Source organism: Camellia sinensis, chromosome 13, assembly GCF_055761805.1.
Source record: "Camellia sinensis isolate YWXY chromosome 13, ASM5576180v1, whole genome shotgun sequence".
Lineage (NCBI taxonomy): Eukaryota > Viridiplantae > Streptophyta > Magnoliopsida > Ericales > Theaceae > Camellia > Camellia sinensis.
The window spans coordinates 150,616,689-150,638,811 of NC_138973.1; the positions used below are offsets into that span (position 1 = coordinate 150,616,689).

A 22,123-nucleotide genomic window follows, 5' to 3' on the forward strand; every position below is an offset into this window, starting at 1 on the left:
AGTTAAATTATTATATTTTTTGTTGGTTGTTGTAGGAATGAATTCGAAGCAAACTACATAGGGATGATGTTGATGGCGTCGGCTAGGTACGACCCACGGGTCGCCCTGAAAGTTTATGTGTGACTCGGTGGTGGTGAGGAAGAAGGACTATCTGCAACTCATCCACCAGGATCTAAGAGAGCAGAGAAGCTAAACAAACCTAAAGTTATGCAAAAAGCAGTGGCTATATACAAGAAAGTTAGAAGCGGCCATGGGGTCACAAGTTTCATTTGATATATTTAGGACCTACCAAGCATAGCCTAAACAGTGATTTTTTTTTCTTGATTTTTTTTAGTAGATTTAATTTTGGAAATGAGCATAAAAATACACTAACTAAATTAGTGAAGCATGATTCCTAAATGTATCAAGAGGGAGGTAGCTGTGAAAGAGAAATTTTGCGAGAGTTTTTAACAGCACATGGAAATTTGAGTCTTATAATTGCGAACGCAATTTTTTATTTTCCTATTCTTATCCTACTGATTGTAAGAAAAGAAAAATTAGTACGAAAAGGTTCAAGGGTTTAAGTAGGATTAGAGCTAAAGTGTGAGAGTATATAGTGAAATTCATCCATTACACATTAGCACGACACTAACTCAAAATGACACAAGACTATAAAACAAAAAACTAAACAGGTAAGGTTAAAGTTAAAGGAATTTGCTCAAATACACTCAACACAACCCATTAATCTATATTGGCCATTGTGCAAAGTACAAAACATGATTAGAGTTGGAGGCTGCAAAATAACCTGTAGTGTCTGTTCTACCACATTGTTTCGACAATATACTTTAGAATTCAACTGTAATGATTCCTTGGAGTCATGGACTTGAGACCAGATCTAAAGATCCAATTTAGAGCACTAATCCATTCGATCAGCGGTCTTAAATTTTCAAGGGTGTTCCATTATCTTCCGAAGAGAGAGCCTTTTGGATGAATCCTTCACAAGAAGCTGCACAATTTTCAGGAAACACTTCAGAAAAGCAATTGAATCTTTCACTGCAACCATTGTTTCAGACTCACATTACAATTACAAGATGTTGATAAACAAGCTTACCTGGCTAATGAGATTTTTAGCTTTTGCAGAAACTTGAGGGGTGGAAGGGAAGCTGAGGTCCACCTTCATAATCCTGTATTCAAATAAAAATAAAATAATTATTATTTAATCCTCACATTAAATATTGTATACAATTACTATTCATTTATACAAATTAAATTATAACAGTTCTAATTTTAATTTTGACATTTTTTCGTAAGTCACTTCTCATCCTGTATGCACACATGTTCCTAAAAAAGTTGGGCACACGCAGATTGTTTACATGTGCATGCTCTTGTTGAGATTTCACAAAAGAGAGATGTAGAGTTTTATGCAACATACATATAGCAAAAATACAAAGAACCTTATGATCACTTTATTTTTGTATATTACCAGCAATTTTGGTTCGTAACTCGCTCATATCCTCTTGTTAGATGTGAACACTAGACGAAAAAGTTTCTAAGCAAATTAGGTTAATGTTGGAGCTGTTGCACTCCATCTCTGCTTGTGCATTCACGTGCGAAGGAACAACTTTAGAAATAGAGTGACTACACGCTTCTCAATCACTCATAAACCAAATTTTCTGTATTCCATTTTTACATAATATTTTGTTATCAAATTCATATGCTTAAGATTATGTGTCATTATTCTATTGTTCATAGTTTATTCATTTGGAGTCTTATCATTAGTGTTGATTTTTTGTAATTTGATTGTAGGAATTCTAACAAAAGTTACTTCATTTTCTGCTTGACAATATGATCAAAACACACCACAAAAAGCAAAAAAAAATAAAAATAAAAAATTTGCTGCTTGCCTGAATGTATCAGTTTGGCTCTCAACCTCGAATGGAGGGACACCATACAGAAACTCATAACACAGGATACCTAATGTCCAATTGTCAACTGCATAGTCGTGCGCTTTGTTCTCCACCATTTATGGGGCTAGATAATCCAGAGTTCCACACATGGTGTGTCTCTTGCTTGTGGATTGTACAGAGCACCCAAAGTCTGCAATCATCAGACGACCCTGCCATTGTAATGCAATAGTTGATCAATATAGAACACCAACTTTATTCTTTGTTCTGAACTAAAATCAACATGACTTTGTGTAACTGCAGATATGACAATTTAAGGTTTCAATCACTTCAGCCAAATTGCTCAACACACTAGGATGAGTGAAGAATTTTAGCCTTGTATGCTATGAAAAGTGGATTGTAGAAATGATGCCTAAAACAGTTCTTTCTTACCTTTGTGACAACTTCTAGTTAAAAGAAATTAGATAAACAAGCCACTCAAAAAGCACATCCAATCAAGGTTAAAAATCCATTTGAAGCAAAAGTTAGGGCTACTTTGGATTCAGTATATGACCATATTGAATTCCGCACAAAATCAGGTAGAAATAAATTTGCAGTTCCAATCTGTCCATGAATATGCAAAAAGTTGAAAAGAGTAGACCATATTGATTAGTCTAGAAAAACTTGGCTGAAGATTCTGAGAAAAACCTGAATTATCTTTAGAAAGGCCAAACAAATGAAAACACAATTGGGAATATAGTCATCCTATGTGAAGCCACACATTAATTTTTTTTGTACATTTGTTCTGTGTATGTAGCATTATTAGGGAATATTTCATTTTGGAATTGCATCAAGTTAGTTCAACAAACTAAAAACATACAATTCCAGTTTATGAAATTACAATGGGATTATAAAAGATTTTGCAGAATACCTCATGATCAAGCAACAAATTCTTTGGCTTGATATCCCTGTGAATCACATCCTTCTCGTGACAGTACGCCAAGGCTTGCACAAGGCTCGCAATGTACTAAAATTTCCCAACAAAGAAATAGAAGATTAAAGTTTCTACACCTAGAAACCTAAATATAAAAAGAATAGAAATCAAAAGACACAAAAAAAACACCTACTCTAATTTGAAAATTGAATAGAACAACTAAAAGCATACCAAACAAAATAACCCAAAACCCAAATCAAGCAATATCACAATTTAAGAGAAAAGGGGAGAAAATACCAAATTTCACATATACATATGAATATATTATTGGTGACTAAAACATGCAATGCATCATTTCGGTCCAATTTTCAATTATGTCAATTTAGTCCCCAGCATGTTTAATTTGTGTTTAAATAGTCGTTCACACCATTTTCATCCAAATTTTATAACAGGAGCATTTTTGTCTAAATTTCCAAGTATCTCAAATCCTTCATCAAATCCAAATTTGATGAAAAAATGGCTAAAAGTGCGCTCCAACCATTTCTTTAAATCTGTGTCAAATCAAGAGAGAGAAATTATTTATAAATCAAGGATGAACCAAATCATTTACCAATTCCCAATAGTTGCATTTTCACTCAAATTTGATGAAATTTTAAGAAGAGTAAAGATTGGAGATGGTTTTCTTTTATCAGAAATGGTTAAAATAGACTTAAGAGGCAAATTTAAAATTTTTCAAAAAGATTAAGGATTGGAGTGTTCTATATCATATCAAGCTTTTAATGAATTTTCACTCAAATTTAATAAAAAGAAATAAAATAAGTGAGACCAAGTATTGAAGATGCTGTAATGGATCAAATTCACACAATTAAAATATAAGAGTCCAATATGAAAATCACTGCATACTTTGAGAACCAACATTATATGTACATCTATACTATTATTAAAAGCCAACAGGAACTTTGGTGTCCTGAAGCCTCTCTTAGAGATTTTTTTCATTTTTCTTAAAATGGTCATAACTTCTTAAATAATTACATTATTTTTACACTAACATCAATTTGTAGTTAAGGGTAACATGATGAATTCAAACCAACCAATTCCACCACCCCCACGTTTCCAAACTACACAGCAGTTCTAAATCAGTTTCAATATCTTCTAATTCTGTAATCACTCTCTCTGCTTATACAGAGCAATTTCATGAAGTAATCACTCTCTCTCTCTGCTTATACAGTTCGCTTTCTTGCTTTAAATTTTCTGATGTGTTTTTGTTAAATCCTTGATCAAGATATCCACATTTAGATACATATGTTTGGATTCAATCACTTTACACTTTTCTTCAAGAAGATCAAGTTCATTCAATCTACTTCTTTGAATAATCTCACAAAAGTGAAGTTCTTTGCATTTCGACTCTCATTAGTTAATCTTTTGATAGTTTTATCAAAGAAACGAACATAGCTGTGTCCCCAATCTATATAACTGTTTTGAATCTGAATCGCTTTCTGGATATAACAGAATTGAAATTGTTTGAATATTGTTGATTATGTTTTTCGAATTCATGCTTTCTCAATTTCCTTTTTTTTATTTTATTTTATTTTTTTAAAGATATTGATGGATGAATATCAATAGTGTGGGTACTTGTATCAAGCTCAATACGTGGCAAGCCCACATCACCAAAACCCCACCCACGTGGCAGACCAATAAGGCACCACGTCGGGCATGTCGTATGTTTACTACATGGCGAGCCCTACGGGCGTCATGTGCCAAGGCAACCAAAACTATATGCTTCGTATGTTTACTACATGGCGAGCCCTACGGGCGTCATGTGCCAAGGCAACCAAAACTATATGCTTAGCCTAAGCGGGAGCATATATACAAGCCCAAATATATCTAGATATGAAGAGCCCTGCAACAGGCAGCACCATGGCCCCGCAGGGCCCATGGTCCTTCATACCTAGCTCCAAGGCCAAACAACAATACAATTAGCCCCCGGCTCACTTGTACTTGGATTGATAAACAATGGCTCTCCTAAATATTGAGATAGGCCTGCGGCCCATTCTCTTACTTGATCGCTAAGCAGGTCCCTCTCTTAAACATTGAGCTAAGCCCGCGGCCCATTCTCCTACTTGGTCACTTGGAAGCGAGCCCTTGGCTCTCTTAAACACTAAGGTGGGCCCTGGCCCATTTATCTACTCGGATGCCTGGGTTGGGAGCAGGACCCAGGCACTACTGCTCGGGATCATCAGAGGATACTGGACTGGCGGCTGAGGTCATGGGATCGTCGAGATAGTTGTCTTCTTGCTAAGACAACTCTATCTTGACCAGGCTTGGAGAAGAGGTAACAATGACCTTACGTTCATGTCATCCGATGCATATACGAAATGTTACTTTCCGCCTGCCACGAAACGTTGCTCTCCGCCTGCCGGCAAGCCACAGACGGCAGAAGGGCTTATATCACTTCTGGCAGAGTTGAGGAGAACGAGCCACCTGTCCAACAGTTTGCTTGGGCTCCAATACTCCTGCGGCCTATATAACGTATCGTATATGCAGCGAGACACAACAACAACAATACAACTAAGTCTTATGCTAAAACACTCTCTCATACTTTACATTAGTGTTCAAAGGTCTATCACTGCCAACCTCTCCCTCTCCAAGCTTGCCTTGACCTCCTCCTCTCCACCTCCGGTGATCCCAAGCCATTGAAGTGCCCGCCATCTTCCCGGACTACCTCTAACCACACCGCTCACTCACAAATAGATTTATGAATATCCACATATTCTTATACATATGCTATATACATTGTTACTCCCAGACTATCACTCAATAACTTCTTTTTCTCATCTTTTGATACACATAATTTTTGGGTTTTCCATTTAACAAAAGTCAAGTTGAAATCAATCATATATTTAGGTTGTATTTGGATCATGGATTGGGTAGGGATTTGGAAAAGGAAAGGAAAATACAAGGGAAATGGAGAAAAAAATTGGCTTATATTTTATTTGCATTTCTCTCATCGTTTCTTTTTTGTTTGCAAAACCCTATTTAAATCTATAATCTAAACACAACCTTAGTGGAATTTTTTGTTCTTTTTTAATTTTGTTTCACCTATTCACTTTTTTTTTGTTTAGCCTAAGGTGGAGTTAATATTTTTTGTTGTTGTTGTTGTTGTTTTTTTTTTTTTTTTTTGTAGTAAAAATTGTAATTGTAAAGTGACAGATTGTAAATAGGGTTTTGCAAACAAAATTCATATTATAATTCTAAAAGAAATTGCACAAGCATTGTGTGTGTCCGGTTGCTAGTATATCTATATATATATATGTAAATCAAAACACAAAACATGCAGCGGAATAAAATCATCAGATCATACCTTTTGATGATAGAACCTCGTGGATAAATCACGTGCTTCCAGAATCAGATCAATCAATCCCAGCAGTGGGGTGATATTACAATGGTGAATATCACCCACACAAACCACAGTGCAAAATGACTTTGATCGTTGTTTCTTGGGGGAGAGTCAGTATATGGGTAGAAAACAAAACATACGTCGTTTTCTCTCTTGGTTACCCATAACCATATATCAGATATAAAAATATATTTATCTCATTTATCCATTGGTTAAATGAGATAATATCTGATATCTATATCATCTATCCATATCATGATATGATAAATATATATCCTGAGTGGCTCATCCAAATAGGTTTGAATTCAAATTCAAAAACCCATTTGGATGAGGTTCAAAAGGTTCTAAGGGTCATGCCACATGGGCGCCCAATTTCTAACATCTCCCACTCGGACATGAGTTGGCATGACACTGCCACGTCTCAATCTCAATCTCCCCAAAAATAAACAATCTCATACTAGCCACTGCACCGTGCGACTGCTGAGAACACCTGCATGTGGGAGCTCTATACTAGAAACTCAAAATGAGCCAGCATAGAGACATCAACCCAAAAAGAATAGAAATAGTGTCTCATATACCCTAGACCCATCTAATTACACCGGTCCAAAAAACATCTCTAATCCCTCAAAAAGAGCATGTTTGACCCTCTTAATTCTTGCAATATATTCACACTCAATTCGCCTCTCATACAGAGCGATGTGAGTTGCCGGCAGTGAATATACAACAGTGGTGTAATACTAGATGATCTTCCCTTTGCACTCATGCCATTTAGTTTAGGATTGACCGCTTTCCCAGTGATGTCCCTTAAGGCCGAATCATGCATGACCGCAGGCAACATACCAAAGTAGCAGAACATCAACCCCTTACCTTATGACATAGTCAAAAGTCACAAAAGGGTACATAAATGAAAGTCATATCAATAATGACTCGTAAGACTCACACGGTGAGGAAGCAGGGATCCATTCTCTCACCTCATTACTCGGTCGCCAAGCACATATAGTATGAATACATGCTACGGTGGAGTAACTCTTCCATAAAGAGTGACGTCATACTCGATACACCGTACAGATATTAGTCTAGTCGCTTTCTAGCGCCTAACCCGAATTCTCTATTTGCTCGCCTTCTAGGCGCCAAATGAGATCTCGAATCTGGCTAATCATAACAGGCACAACATGGAAAGTGGGTACTAACATCCATGTTTGGTCCTTAACACGACCTCATCTTGGTTATAACCAAGGCGACATACATAGTGGATGATTTAAGCCTCTCTTGGCTCCGAATAAAAATAAACCACCAGTCTCATCCTTGCTCGCTCCCAAGCGCCAAGGGCGATTGCTCGTGTGAGTGAGCCAATCTTGCCTGCTGACATCATCATTTGCTAATCATTATGACACAAACCATAATAGTGTCAACATCCCATCATCTCAAAATAAGTGATCGATTTAAAAAAAAAAAAAATTGACCACAGCTTGCGCAATTATAGATTCCAAACATAAGCCTTATCAGCACCTCTTGCGATAAGTATATACAACGGAATCCACCATGTGCGCCTCACATGAAATGATTTAAGATCACTACCTCTTGCGCAATAACCTCTCTAAAGATATTTTTGGTGACCAATTTGCGTTCATTCTTAATGCGCTCAACTAGCGCAGATGCGCCCAACTAGCGCATTGAATTTTACAAGGAGCAAATTAATATGCTTCTAATAAAGCATTTTATCCACAGTCTAATGAGCAAGGTCAATGTCTATACAACTCAGTTAACCATTTATCAAAGATAAAACTTATCATGCCGAATACGCCCACATAGCGTACTTTAGGCTCCCACAACAAAGAAAAAATCAAGGAATATAGGTCATCTGTTTCTCCCAAAGACAATCTGAGGATTCACTCAATAGCTAAGGCTCTGGCTTTTACCGATAGGTAAGTCAATGGGTTTGCAATTTTGCATCTAGAATCGTTCTAGGATATTCCTTATGTAAGTCATCGAAGACAAACCGAGAATTTTCCTAAAACAATCCCTAAGGATCGTACATCCGAGCATATGAATTACATCACCCATGTCCATCATATCTAAAATGGAGGACTGCCCACCCTAGGTGGCGACAACCTTATAAATTCCTGGCTCATAATGACTAAGTAAGGAAAAACTTCTTTTGGACCATTGATCATGCCTCAGTGGTCTTCATCGATCATCGTTGCCCTATCATGGCTTGACGAAATCTAAGAACCACTGTTTGGATAACTGCTTTAGGCTGTAAAAGATTTATTGGAACCAGCAACCTTTTTGCGCTCCTAACTTTTCACTATAAAAGCAGAAGGTAAATCCTTACGGATCTACTTATCCAATTCTCTAATGAGAAATCAGGTCACAATGTCCACAAATCAATGTTCCGAACTTATGTCAATTATAGCCTAAGTCAAAATAACCTCACTCCCCAGGAGGAAGTCTTCTCATGGTCTACACTTTCCTCAATGGTGCGACCATTCGGTATCTAGCGAGCCTTATGCCTCAACAATGACTATCCAAATTACGCATAACTTTATAACAGTTTTGCGTCATAATGGAAAGTCAACCAAATTATAAAAAATGGTTAATCCTCAAAGACTTTGTCTTAAACTGCGCAACATTGATCCACTTTCTAAAAACAGGAGACTAGAGCCTTTGGCATTATCCTAGGCTCTTTATCATCTTGCGGAGCAATCATGAATGTTTCCCTCTCAATCACCCAGTGATGACGTGGAAAATTTTCACATTTGCTACCACGCAACTAAGAATGTAGAGTATTCTGTTCTAATGGAGTAATCCATTAGTAGACACATCGCTCCCACTGTCCCTAGGATATTGGAAATTTCTTTCCATTCTCAACTAGGCTACATAGAGCGTTATGCTTGGAATTCTCCATCTTATAGAGTTCCGAAAACTCTATTCACGTCACCTTTACTAATAAAACTTTATGTGACTTAGTTACACTACCACAAAGCTACTTACCTATATGCACATGACCCGGAGGGTTTGCATGACCGCATACAATAATGCGCCACACGACCCTTTGTGTTTACAAGACAGCATACAATAATGCGCTATAGAACCCTAGGTCTTAACTTCGCAATCTTATGAGAAGTAGAATAAAGATAAGCTGCTTAATGGTTACAGATCGCCCATAGATGGCTCTCTGCTAACCCATTACTCAAAATGGAGTGTAAAAACTGATATGGAGGGCACTTAGTTAGGGATATAGGCAACAAACTAGTGCAATTCCCAATTGGGAAACATTTTGCGCCATTATCTACCTAACATTAACAATATTTAATTCCTTATCTCTACTACACCAGTGTGTTGTTGAGTACTAGGAATAATCAATGTTCTAAGCATCCATCTCTCTTCACAGAGTTTTTCTGAAAAAATAACTCAAATAGATACTCGCCACCTTGGTCAAAACTAAAAGCACAAAAAACTCTTATCTAATTGATCTCGACCTCATATGTGCAATGTCAAAAATCATCTCAAAACTTTTGACTTATGGGAGATCAAATAGTCTTGACTCAGATGCGTATCGTAATCTATAAATGTGTCGAGATTGAGGCTTAGCTATTGTACCCTCACACATATCTAGTCACAAAATATCATAGTGGACTAAATGTGCCAAAACAAATGACCTTCTGCGGCTTTCCTACTTACTTGTGCGCACCCATTGCGAACAAAGTTACACATTCACATGAGAGCAGGATGTCATAAGCGAGTGGGCCCGAGAAGGCCTACTCAAACCATCGTGTCATCATCTCATTAATGTGATTAAGTATAATAAGCCACTGGTTCATGACCAATGTCATAAACTAATTCCAATCATCTTAATGTGTGAGTTCTCGAAGACAAGTTTTAAAGGTTTAGGCCCAACTAGGTAATGACTCACGACTAAGTCATATTCACTAGATCATAAAAAGGATGTCATGGAGATATCAACTGCGCCTAAGTCGCAAATTTAACTAGTAAGTGCTAATCCCCTGCATCTTCAAGTCAATTTTATTCTCCATACACTTTAATACATCTAGTTGAAAGATGACGATACTCCTGTTGCCATCTCAATTTCTCGCTTCATAGTTACTTGCAATTAATTCTACTATCCACAAGAAGGAGAGAATAAGCTATCAACTATGATAGCTCCTGAAGTAACTTAAGCGCGAATTAGGCTAAAGAGTCTAATTCAACACAATGCTCTTACAAGCGATGCGTTAAATTCTTAGAGTCATAACAACCTTGTCAGCCTTAACCTTTTCATTACTATGCTGCAACGTTTGCGCTTAGTGGTAAATGTTATTCAAAACGTTAGCCTAGTAAAGGAATCACACAAAGAAGCACCTCATCCATGTTTCACACTCAAGTGTGGAAACAGTAAGTGTCCACACTTAGACAAGTTGGCAATGCTAATAGATTTTGCAGCCACTAAGTGCTAATCTTTTCACTCAGTGTTAATAGATTTTGCAGCTTCTAAGCGCTAATCTTTTAACTTCACGTGATATTTCAACGCACACTATTATAGTGCATGAAATTTCGCTCAATCCACTCCCAATAATTGGGTAGAGAGCAAAACACTGCTCGTACTGGCTACTCGTCTTACACTTAATGACTAATTTATTTAAGCTCGCATTCCTTGGATGACGTGACTCTTGAATGTTACTTCATCCAATGATGTAACATTATTTACTAGTCAAATTACAAAGTCAATCCACGCAGCTCATTAGTCAAGATCATATACAGATCTATTGAGGGCTTACTAATTTCATAACTCCAAAACTCGCCAACCAAAACTATGTAGCGTGCCGCTAACTATAGCGCACACATTAGTTTTTATTGTGCCAAACAAGGCAACAAAAACACGGCGACTTTGAGTCATGTTTCCTTACTTTGGCTCAATTAAGGTTTGACCTAAAGTCTCCAAGACTTTTTCTCATCTAAAGAATGGGATTAGTTTGTTCACATTTGAACATCTCTACTAAGTCTAGGTCAACCAAATTAACTTCCATAAGCTAAATCAATTTAGAGAGAAATTCGCATTGGGATTAATTTGATTAGCATAATATAATTTTGCCGCAAAAATCTAAATTAAATAGTGACAATATTACACAAGTCGCAAGATCGAAAATCCGCTATGCTCGTAATCATCTCTTGCGCCACAAGTGACAATTATCCAAAATTTAGTTTAATTTATGCGCAAAATATTGGTTTTCGGGAGTTAATCTACAAAGATTTCTCTCAACCGAATAACCTCCCACTGACTATGGCATATACAAAGCATGATAAATTCCATACAATAGCATTTTAATGTAAATCTACAAATAACTCATGCTATATTTATTTAATAATGGAATTCTAATAAATAAATAAATAATCATGCTCTTCTAATTACAACATATTACAAACCCAAAAAAAAAAAATATGCTGTATTCAATATTTAAATTATGCCATAACAGAAAGTACATCATCCTGAAATTTTCTGGTATTTTCTGGAATTTTAAATAACTAATTAAACACACATAAAATTAGAAATAAAAAATCCAGAAACTGATAAAATGAGACAATATTACCAGTAGATATTAAAACATTTCAGAAGTCCACAATAAAAATTTCAACCCCAGAAAATTATTTATGTAATACCAGAATCATTTTAAAGCATAAAAAATGAATTATTAACTCAGAAAAAATATTTTTTATTTTCGTAAAATTTTCAAAATTTTACAGAATGTAGAAAAATTAATTCTGAGTCTAAGGGTACCAACCATGCTTAAAACAAAGCTATAACGAATAAATTATGGCCAATTAACGCAATTCAGAATTAAAAAACAAACAAACAGAGCCTTACAGCCAAGCCAGCGCGGAAAAACGGCTCGGCTCGGCTCGGCGCCGCTCAGCGCAAGTCGGCTCAAGGATCGGCTCGGCGCGCGGCTCAGCCTCGGCTCGGCGGGCGGCTCCAGCACGCGGCGCGCGTGCGGGCGCGGACGGCGCGCGTGCGTGGACACACCGCCGACGCGCGCGTGATGGCGCGTGCAGGTGCGTCAGCATGGCATCCGGCGCGTGTAGGCGCGTGGAAGCGCGTGGGCGCGCGTGGCTTCGGCGTGGTGGCGCGTGAATGACACGCGCCGCCTTCCAGGGTACTGACAGCTCCGATTTTTGTACTGCCGGACTCCTTTTTCCAAAATAAAATCATTTATGCTCTTAAAAATGACATTAGTGATCATAAAAATAAAATATTTTGGATCTCCACATCTTTTATAAATATACACATGATAAAAGAAAGCACGAAAATATCCATTAATGGCTCTGATACCAATGTAAATCAAAACACAAAACATGCAGCGGAATAAAATCATCAGATCATACCTTTTGATGATAGAACCTCGTGGATAAATCACGTGCTTCCAGAATCAGATCAATCAATCCCAGCAGTGGGGTGATATTACAATGGTGAATATCACCCACACAAACCACAGTGCAAAATGACTTTGATCGTTGTTTCTTGGGGGAGAGTCAGTATATGGGTAGAAAACAAAACATACGTCGTTTTCTCTCTTGGTTACCCATAACCATATATCAGATATAAAAATATATTTATCTCATTTATCCATTGGTTAAATGAGATAATATCTGATATCTATATCATCTATCCATATCATGATATGATAAATATATATCCTGAGTGGCTCATCCAAATAGGTTTGAATTCAAATTCAAAAACCCATTTGGATGAGGTTCAAAAGGTTCTAAGGGTCATGCCACATGGGCGCCCAATTTCTAACAATATATATATATATATAGAGAGAGAGAGAGAGAGAGAGGATTACAGTAGCGGCCTGTCTCTCGGTAAGATGACCAGTTTTTCGGAGCTCGCGATAGAGCTCACCGCGGTGAGCGTACTCCAAAATCATGTAGATTCGTTCATCATCATGGAACCAACCATAAAGCCTAAGGGCATTGGGATGGCGAAGACTAGTCTGGATCTCCATCTCTCTCCGCAGCTAGTGATGCAACCTGTACTTCTTTATCTGCTTCTTGAATATCACCTTCAATGCCACAATGTACTTGCTCTGCAACCACAATCCACATCACAATCCCAAATTCAAATCAACAAATCACAAAATCAGACACTCTCTCTCTCTAGAAATCAGTTTCTCTCTCTAGAGAGAGATGTAGATATGTACCTTGAGTTCGTGAGCGAGGTAGACGCGGCCGAATTTGCCTTTGCCGAGGGGTTTTCCGATCTCGAAGTCTTGCAAGGACCATTGTTTGTTCTGAGGGTTTTGATTTTGTCTTCAAGTTTGGGAAGGCATTTTTGGTTAGGGAGGGATTGAAAGAGAATTGGGAATAGGAAAATTTCGGAGGATTTTGAATTCCATACGGAGGGGAAAAGTTTTGGGTGTGAAAAAATGTGGGCCTGATAACTGGGTCTACATTTCATTGAGCCCAAATTCTCTTCCTCTAAAAATTGAAATAAGAGTTATGCCTTGTTTAGAAAGTTGACTATTTTAGTTGTTTAATTGATTTTTTAGTTATTTTAACTTGGTTAAAAAAGTTATGTTTGGAAAGTTTGTTGGTTTTTTTTTATAGTTGATTTAATGGTTGCAAGAGAAAAAGTGAAATGATTATGGGTTGAATGTGACATTTTGTCTTATTGACTATTTAGTATATTTTATCTTTTAGTGGACTATTTTGGCCCAACTCCCTTCCCAAACAAGATCTTAGGCCTCGTTTGGGAACAAACTATTTGAGTAATTTTTTAGCTTTTCGGCTAAAATATGAGGTAAAAAAAATTAGTATGTTTAGAATGACTTTTTGATTTTTTATGAAAAGATGTACAAAGAGTAGAGAGAAAATGAAATTTTTAACTTTTTTGTATATGTTATAGACTTTTTGATTTTTTAATAACTTTTTGGCTTTTAGGTTAAAGTAGGCACATGCCAAACAAGACCATAATGACACCAAGATCACAACATTTAGTAGCTTATTTAAAGCCTTGTTTAGGTTAAACTATGGAAGTGCACTTTTTTGCATAAATATACTTTTTTAAGTCATATTAATCAACATCTCATCTCTACTTTTCTACACATCTAATTCACACATCATTCCTTTTTTGCTAAGGCATTGCATGATTGAAGAAAAGGAAAAACAAACAAAGCTTTTGAGTTTTCGAATGGAAAATGCAAGATTTATTCCGGAACGTTAACGTTGAAAATTTAAACATCGTTGAGAAATGCCTCATGAACAAGAAAATGTTCTCTTATTATCTACTCTAAAGATTTGCTTTGGTCGTGTTGTTGAGTAGTGACTTAGCTTGAAGCACTAGTCGGTTATCGGTGAATTGTTTCGGGGAGGTTTGGTTTGTTGAGGCTTGCGTACCTAAGGTGTTGTCGTTTAAAATGTGTTCCCTTGGTTAGTCTCTTCCTTGGTAAGAGTGAGTCGGAGGTTTGTTTTGAAAGTAATTTCTTTCCTTGGGGCTCGGTTGTTGAATGCTCTGTGATCAATTTGCCTTGTGCTTTGGCGTATCCTTAATTTCGGGGACGAAATTCTTTAAGGGGGGGAGGTTATAACGATCCCGGTTTTTCCTTTCGTGCTTAACTGTAATCCGTAAGGGTGCTGTTGTCTTATCCTCTTTCTATCCCTTTCTCTTTGTGTTCGAGCTTTGGGTTGTGTTGGGCAAGTTGGGAATAAGTTGGTTGTGTTTTAAAAAGTAAAATCCTTGCCCAGTATTTGGCCTCTCCGCCCGAGCAGCGCTTTTGACGCACGAGCGGGACTCTGTTGTTGCTTGTCCGCTCGAGCGAGGGTGTTGGCGCTCGAGCGGGGAAATCACCCATCCAGTATTTCGTCTGCAGTGGTAGACGCTCGAGCGGGGGATTGGCCGCTCGAGCGGGAGTTTGTCTATGACGCTCGAGCGGGAACCATGTCTGTATAAGTTCTGAGAGTGTGCATCTGCCGCTCGAACGGGGGATTAGACGCTCGAGCGGAGATCTGTGAGTGACGCTCGAGCGGGGATTTTGCCGCTTGAGCGGGGCGACTTTTATATAAAGCCGAGATCCGACCTTTTTGTTCACTTTTCAACATCCTTTCTCTCTCTTACTTTTCCAAAAAGGTATTTTGAGAGTTCCTATCACTAAAACCCTAACTTCTCTCTTAGGATTGATCTAGTAGGAGTTGTTTTCTCACCTTGGGCCTTTACAAAAGTTGTGTTAATCGTCGAGAACTATCTTTTAATTTGAAAATTTCGGGATTTGGAGCATTTCCGTTTCTTCATCTCCTTCGTTGAGCCCCATCATTCGAGGTAGGGATAACCTACTCCATCTTATGAGCTTTGTCTTTGAATTTTAGCATTTTGATATGTTGGGGGTTATTGGTTAATTTTGAGAAAGTTTGGGCCTTTGTGTAATTTTTCAAAAGTTGGGGTTTTAAATATATAAACCTATATGCATGTTAGGCATAGAGAAATGAGATTAATGTTGGGGCATTGATGGAAATGGAACCTTAGGGTTGTTTTGTGAATTATGGCAATTTGCCCTAATTGGTTTAATTAATTAATGCATATATTTAATTGAAGAAAACAAGGAATTGAATTGAGAATGTTGAAATTGGGAATGTATGGGACTAAAGAGTGTAGTCGAATCTTTTATTGCTCATCTAGTTGAAATATTGATATATTACCCATTTGTGCATTTATTTCCTGCTTAGAAATAATTGCTTTCGGCTACCGGTGGAGGGTAGTGTTGATTGTTGTAGACAATGCATGATGATTAGGCAAACTAAAACTAATCAATTGGGTGTGTCATAGAGTATGACGGTTGATAGAATACATTAACTTTATGTGTTGGTTGATTGTGCATATGGCCAATGTGTTTATATGCATTATGTGTAGACAGTTGATAGAATACATTAACTTTATGTATTGATTGATTGCGTATGTGATTCTGTGTTTATATGCATTACTTGTGTATGGGAGGAGATGGGGGATGTACTCCACGGTTTAGGGGAAGATGGGGGATGTACCTCTAAACCGGTTAATGGTTAAGGGAAGATGGGGGATGGACCTGGGGATGCAGCTCATATGCTCTCCCATTGTAGTGATGATACAGCTCATATGCTTATCTGTTGAAGTGTTGATACAGCTCATATGCTTGTCTATTGGAATGTTGATACAGCTCATATGCTTATCTGTTGTAGTATTGATATAGCTCATATGCTTATCTGTTGTAGTATTGATATAGCTCATATGTTTATCTGTTGAAGTATTGATATAGCTCATATGCTTATCTGTTGTAGTAGTGATATAGCTCATATGCTTATCTATTGAAAAGTTGGTTTGATTTGATATAACACTAAAATGTATATCATCATCGTTTGTGAAGTATGGAAGTAGTTTATGTGTTATTGATACAACACCAAAATGTGTATCCACCTTGAATTTCGAAAGTGTTCTAGTGATGAACTATAATCTCATCAAATGTTTTGGCCAGAGTACTGAGCCTTGTTTTCAAAGTCAAAGTTGAATAAGAAATGGAAAATGAATTGTAACATAGACTTGGCTGTCATGGAATTGTAATAAGATGTAAATGGAAGTGTAAGTATTGACCATCTATCAGTTGCTAATCTTTTAGGCATTGTTCATAGTCGGTTTAGTATATTTCTACTGGGCTGTGGTTCACCCTATATGGGAACATCATTTTTCAGGTACAGGTAGCATGCCACTTCTGAGGACATAGCTTGGGAGGCTAGAGGCAGACATACTTTTGTTGCCTTATTCTTCCTTGATTGTGTTACATATAGATTCAAGCCAAGGACTTATTGGGTAATCAAGTTAGCACTCTCTTTTGTAACCAAGTGTTAACTTGGAAAGCTGTAAGCCCGTAGGGCATTTGCTTTTGTTGTAAACATGTAATACTTTTGTAATGAAATACTCTGATGAATAGATGAATGTGGATCTTTTGTGTATCAATGCATGTCTCTATATGGATGGGTTTAATGTTATTATTTTGAGGGCGTTACAACTTGGTATCAGAGCGTACCGGGTTCGAATACTTTGGGTACGTGGGAAGTGATTAGTATCACAATGGGTTTGTCTCGCTTGTTAGAGACTTAGACGTAATGTTATGTACTTATGTGATAACATGTTTATGTGATTATTTGGGTATGGAATGTAGTTTCTTGGGTGTTGATTGGATCCTTGGGTTTCTAGGAGTCCTGTTGGAAAGGTACTTGATCAATGCTGTTTCTGACCGGAACTCTAGTAACGCCTCGGGACTATCATTATCCGGAAATGAAATTCGTAAGTGCCTATGTGTTTATGTTCTTACGTGGAGTGAATTACAGTTGTCTATGTATTAGGACGTGAGTGTTTAGCTTTGGCACATGTATGAGTGTGCTAACGTGTCTCTGTTACTTTTACTAGGATGCCTAGGCGAGGAAGTTGCGATTTCCCTCTTTTCACTTGGGAAGAGTTGCGGAAACGGTTTGTGGAGTTACGCCAAGGTACTACACCTTTGGTGCGGTTCGAAAGATGGTTTGCTAATCTGTCGAGGTTTGCTCCAGAATTGGTGGAGACGGAGGACTTGCGTTGTTTCGAGTTTGAGAGTAAGCTGCGTAACGACATCCGTGTAAGGATAGCGGGGTCTTGGCTTAAAAGATATAGTGTGCTTGTTGAGGCAGCTGCCCATGTAGAGGTTGCGGTGCTAGCAATGGGGCAGAGTGGGGAGGGAGCCATCTCGGCAACTCCTGTGACTCAGGGTGTTGGTAGGCCTTTTAAGAGGCAGAGGGGTTTAAACCCGCAACAGGGAGGTCGGGCCAGAACTACCCTTCTAGCGTCGGATTTGGGTTCGGGAGAACATAAACAGAGGGGTGTCATTTGTTTCAAATGTGGTCTACTGGGCCACAAGGTTTCGGGTTGCCCACAGAGGAAGGGGGCAGGGTTAGCAGCTCAACCAGTAGTTGTACCACTAGGATCATTTAACCAGCCGGGTTTTGGACCGATCAAATGCTCAGTGGGGAGGCAGATGTTGGGGTCTTCATTAGCCCAAATTCTGAACCAGTCTCGTGCTCAGGCACCGCCTACCTGTTGGGTGTGTAATTAGCCGGGTCATATTCGACGTTTCTGTACTCAGCCTGGAGCTTCTTTAGGGGTTTCGCAACCTAGCCAGGCTCAGTTTCATTCGACTGGGCAGGAACAGTATCGTTTTGGGGGACTAGCAGGCCAGATTGTGAGGGCCTCAGTAGAGTCGAGTTCTTAAGCCCCAGTTGGGGAAGTTTGTAGTTGTTCCAGGTGTGGACAGAGAGGGCACGTCAGTAATTTTTGTCCGTGGCTTGTAAGCTCGTAGGTTATCTTATGTTCAGGGATGACCAACTTCGGCGGTCCAGGAAGGGACGGTAGTGGTAGTAATACCGATGTGATGGTTTTGTTTTGACTAATCCGTTTTGTAATCAGTGGATTATTGTTTTGTGATCATTGGGTTCTGTTGTGTAACCAATGTGTTTTGGGAATGTTGAAACATCTAAACTGTTCGTTTATCTATATATATATATATACATATATGCTTTGCTTGTTAATTTCCCTGGAGTGGATGAATTGGAGCATGTTGTAGCTCTAAAGTTTTATTAATGTAATAAGTTGCTGTAAAACCATAAAATTTTTGGTATTAATGTTTTTTTTTTTTTATTATGCGTGCGTTTTGGTTTGGGAGAAATGAGGGCTAATGAGCCATGCTTTCAAATTTGAAAGGATTACTGAGAGATGTTTATCTTAATCAGGATTACAAGGAGGCGAGAACAGTTATACTTACCGAGTGTTCAAAATTTCATTAGTGTTATCTATTTGACCTTATGTGCGTGAAAGTGATGTTGATCTACTGTCGTGAGGACTCCTCGAGGGGAAGTGAAGTGTGCGAGTAATACTAGGTGTAGTATGTATTTAACATGGTGCTTTGCGAGGGCATAGTGCATAACCTTATTAGGAATAGACTTGTACCTTCGTGGTAGGTAACGCTGCCGAATTGGCATATGTACTGGTTGGTTGTTTCGATTGAGGGAGTGTTAGCCCCTACGTGAGGGTATGGTTGTTGGAATCGGGGAGTGATGTATTGTAAGCAGTTGGTGCTATATCTCGGGTAGTAGTATATGGGTATTTCCTAAGTTTTCGGGCTCCTTTATTATGATCGAATGTGATAGGTTTGTACCTTAACACTGGTTAGGTCGGGAGATGCTATCGTAAGGGTTGATTGGGTGTACAGCCGTTAGTTAGGGTGTGATCCGTGGATGGAGTCATAGTGGTGTGGTGTTTGCAGATAGAGATGTGGGTTAATAGTGAGGAGGGTGAGGACCTTTACTCTGCTGGATAGTTAGGATGGTGAATATTTGAAAGCCTAGTCAGCGACATGCGACAGTGTCGGGGTTGGTTCATGGTGGTCGCCTAGCGGTAGTTTTGACTAGTGGTTTAGCACGGAGGCCGGGCCTCTGGAGGGTACTCTCGGGATGGGTGGCAAGTAAGATGTGGAGATTTGATGTGATGGTTAGATGTGATGGTTGCGAGAGTTGTGTGGTATTGGCAAGGTTATGTGAGAATGTTCGAGAGAATGTGAGATTTGTATCTCGAGTTAGTAGGAATGATACCTGTATGTTGGTTCGTGTTTTGGGCCTTGCTAGTTAGTGAGTCTGTGGTGACCCCATTAGTTGTATAGGGGTAGTGTTCGTATTGTGATTGGTTATCAATTGTTGGGTGTGGGGTTGTGAGTGGATGCCGGTAGCATTCTTTGAAGGAAGAATAGTCCGTGTTCTAGAGTAATGAGTATAGCGTTGGTCAAAGTGGTCATTCGTGTTTGGGGTTGTTGTGATTGAGGTTGACCATGTCGGTCTTCAGTCAAGGAAGTGAGCAGGCTTGCTAGATAGTCATGGTGGGGGACGGTGATTTCCTTAGGCGCAGCGTTGATGCGGTTCAATTTTAGGAGATCCGGTGAGATTCCAAAATTTGTGGTTTGTGTAGGGAACTCCGTGTTTGGGGTTAGTGGTTTGAGTGGCACATCAGTGTGTGGGTTACTGGGTGTAGAGTTTATTGAGTTGATTAGGCGACTTGCCGGTATCGGGTTTTGGGTTGGCATTAGTCACCTTGGGTTTAGTCTCGTTTATTGTAGACTTCGTATGTTGATTAGGGAAAAACTGAAACTAATTGAACATGTTTTGTCATTGAATCTGACGGTTGGAATAATACATCTTATATGTGTATTGATTGATCATTGTGAAGGATTGGCTTTTTATACATTATGTATGTATGATGTTTGGTTTGATATAGATACAGCACTAAAATGTGTATCATTTGTGTATTAAAGGGGGGTATTGTTGGGATGAGATGTGCTCTCATTTGGTTGTTGGCCGGGTCCTAAGCTGTATTTATGATATTTTTTTTTGTAAAGGGAGGCGGGATGAAATTGCAAAACCATGATTTTCTTATGCCTTATGTGTTGTTAGTACTGTTGTTATTTCTATTGACTATCATTATAGAAATGTTATATTTTGTGTCGGTTGTGACATCACTGTGTGAGTGATGTTTGTGGATAGTGCTGTTTTGGAAAGAAATGGAAAACAAATTTTTCCCAGTGTTTGGGCCATCTAAGGGCATTGTTGAAAAGTTGATTTAATTCAAGGATTTTAAAGAATTCTAGATTAATCTTTTTGGCAAATAAACTGTGGGTGACTCTGCATTTTGGGTAACACCGTATTTGTGAAAAATGTTTACAAAGCTTTTGAGTTTTCGAATGGAAAATGCAAGATTTATTCCGGAACGTTAACGTTGAAAATTTAAACATCTTTGAGAAATGCCTCATGAACAAGAAAATGTTCTCTTATTATCTACTCTAAAGATTTGCTTTGGTCGTGTTGTTGAGTAGTGACTTAGCTTGAAGCACTAGTCGGTTATCGGTGAATTGTTTCGGGGAGGTTTGGTTTGTTGAGGCTTGCGTACCTAAGGTGTTGTCGTTTAGAATGTGTTCCCTTGGTTAGTCTCTTCCTTGGTAAGAGTGAGTCGGAGGTTTGTTTTGAAAGTAATTTCTTTCCTTGGGGCTCGGTTGTTGAATGCTCTGTGATCAATTTGCCTTGTGCTTTGGCGTATCCTTAATTTCGGGGACGAAATTCTTTAAGGGGGGGAGGTTATAGCGATCCCGGTTTTTCCTTTCGTGCTTAACTGTAATCCGGATTCAGTTTCGTAAGGGTGCTGTTGTCTTATCCTCTTTCTATCCCTTTCTCTTTGTGTTCGAGCTTTGGGTTGTGTTGGGCAAGTTGGGAATAAGTTGGTTGTGTTTTAAAAAGTAAAATCCTTGCCCAGTATTTGGCCTCTCCGCTCGAGCGGCGCTTTTGACGCTCGAGCGGGACTCTGTTGTTGCTTGTCCGCTCGAGCAGGGGTGTTGGCGCTCGAGTGGGGAAATCACCCATCCAGTATTTCGTCTGCAGTGGTAGACGCTCGAGCGGGGGATTGGCCGCTCGAGCAGGAGTTTGTGTCTGACGCTCGAGCGGGAACCATGTCTGTATAAGTTCTGGGAGCGTGCATCTGCCACTCGAGCGGGGGATTGGACGCTTGAGCGGGGATCTGTGAGTGACGCTTGAGCAGGGATTTTGCCGCTCGAGCGGGGCGACTTTTATATAAAGCCGAGATCCGACCTTTTTGTTCACTTTTCCACATCCTTTCTCTCTCTTACTTTTCCAAAAAGGTATTTTGAGAGTTCCCCTCACTAAAACCCTAACTTCTCTCTTAGGATTGATCTAGTAGGAGTTGTTTTCTCACCTTGGGCCTTTACAAAAGTTGTGTTGATCGTCGATGATTATCTTTTAATCTGAAAATTTCGGGATTTGGAGCATTTCCGTTTCTTCATCTCCTTCGTTGAGCCCCATCATTCGAGGTAGGGATAACCT

At 38.8% G+C, this 22,123-nt stretch overlaps 1 pseudogene across 1 annotated transcript in view; it reads right to left on the reverse strand.

The window, feature by feature from the left end:
• Positions 1 to 246: 246 nt before the first annotated feature.
• The window catches only part of LOC114296915 (uncharacterized), a 32,889-nt pseudogene continuing 11,012 nt past the window's right edge, over positions 247 to 22,123 (reverse strand). The window contains exons 3-8 of the transcript XR_014347943.1: positions 13,393 to 13,501; positions 13,036 to 13,278; positions 2,794 to 2,889; positions 1,884 to 2,095; positions 1,091 to 1,163; positions 247 to 985 (exon numbers count right to left, since the gene is read on the reverse strand). The product of XR_014347943.1 is annotated as an uncharacterized LOC114296915 (transcript). The remainder of the gene's footprint in view (positions 986 to 1,090; positions 1,164 to 1,883; positions 2,096 to 2,793; positions 2,890 to 13,035; positions 13,279 to 13,392; positions 13,502 to 22,123) is intronic.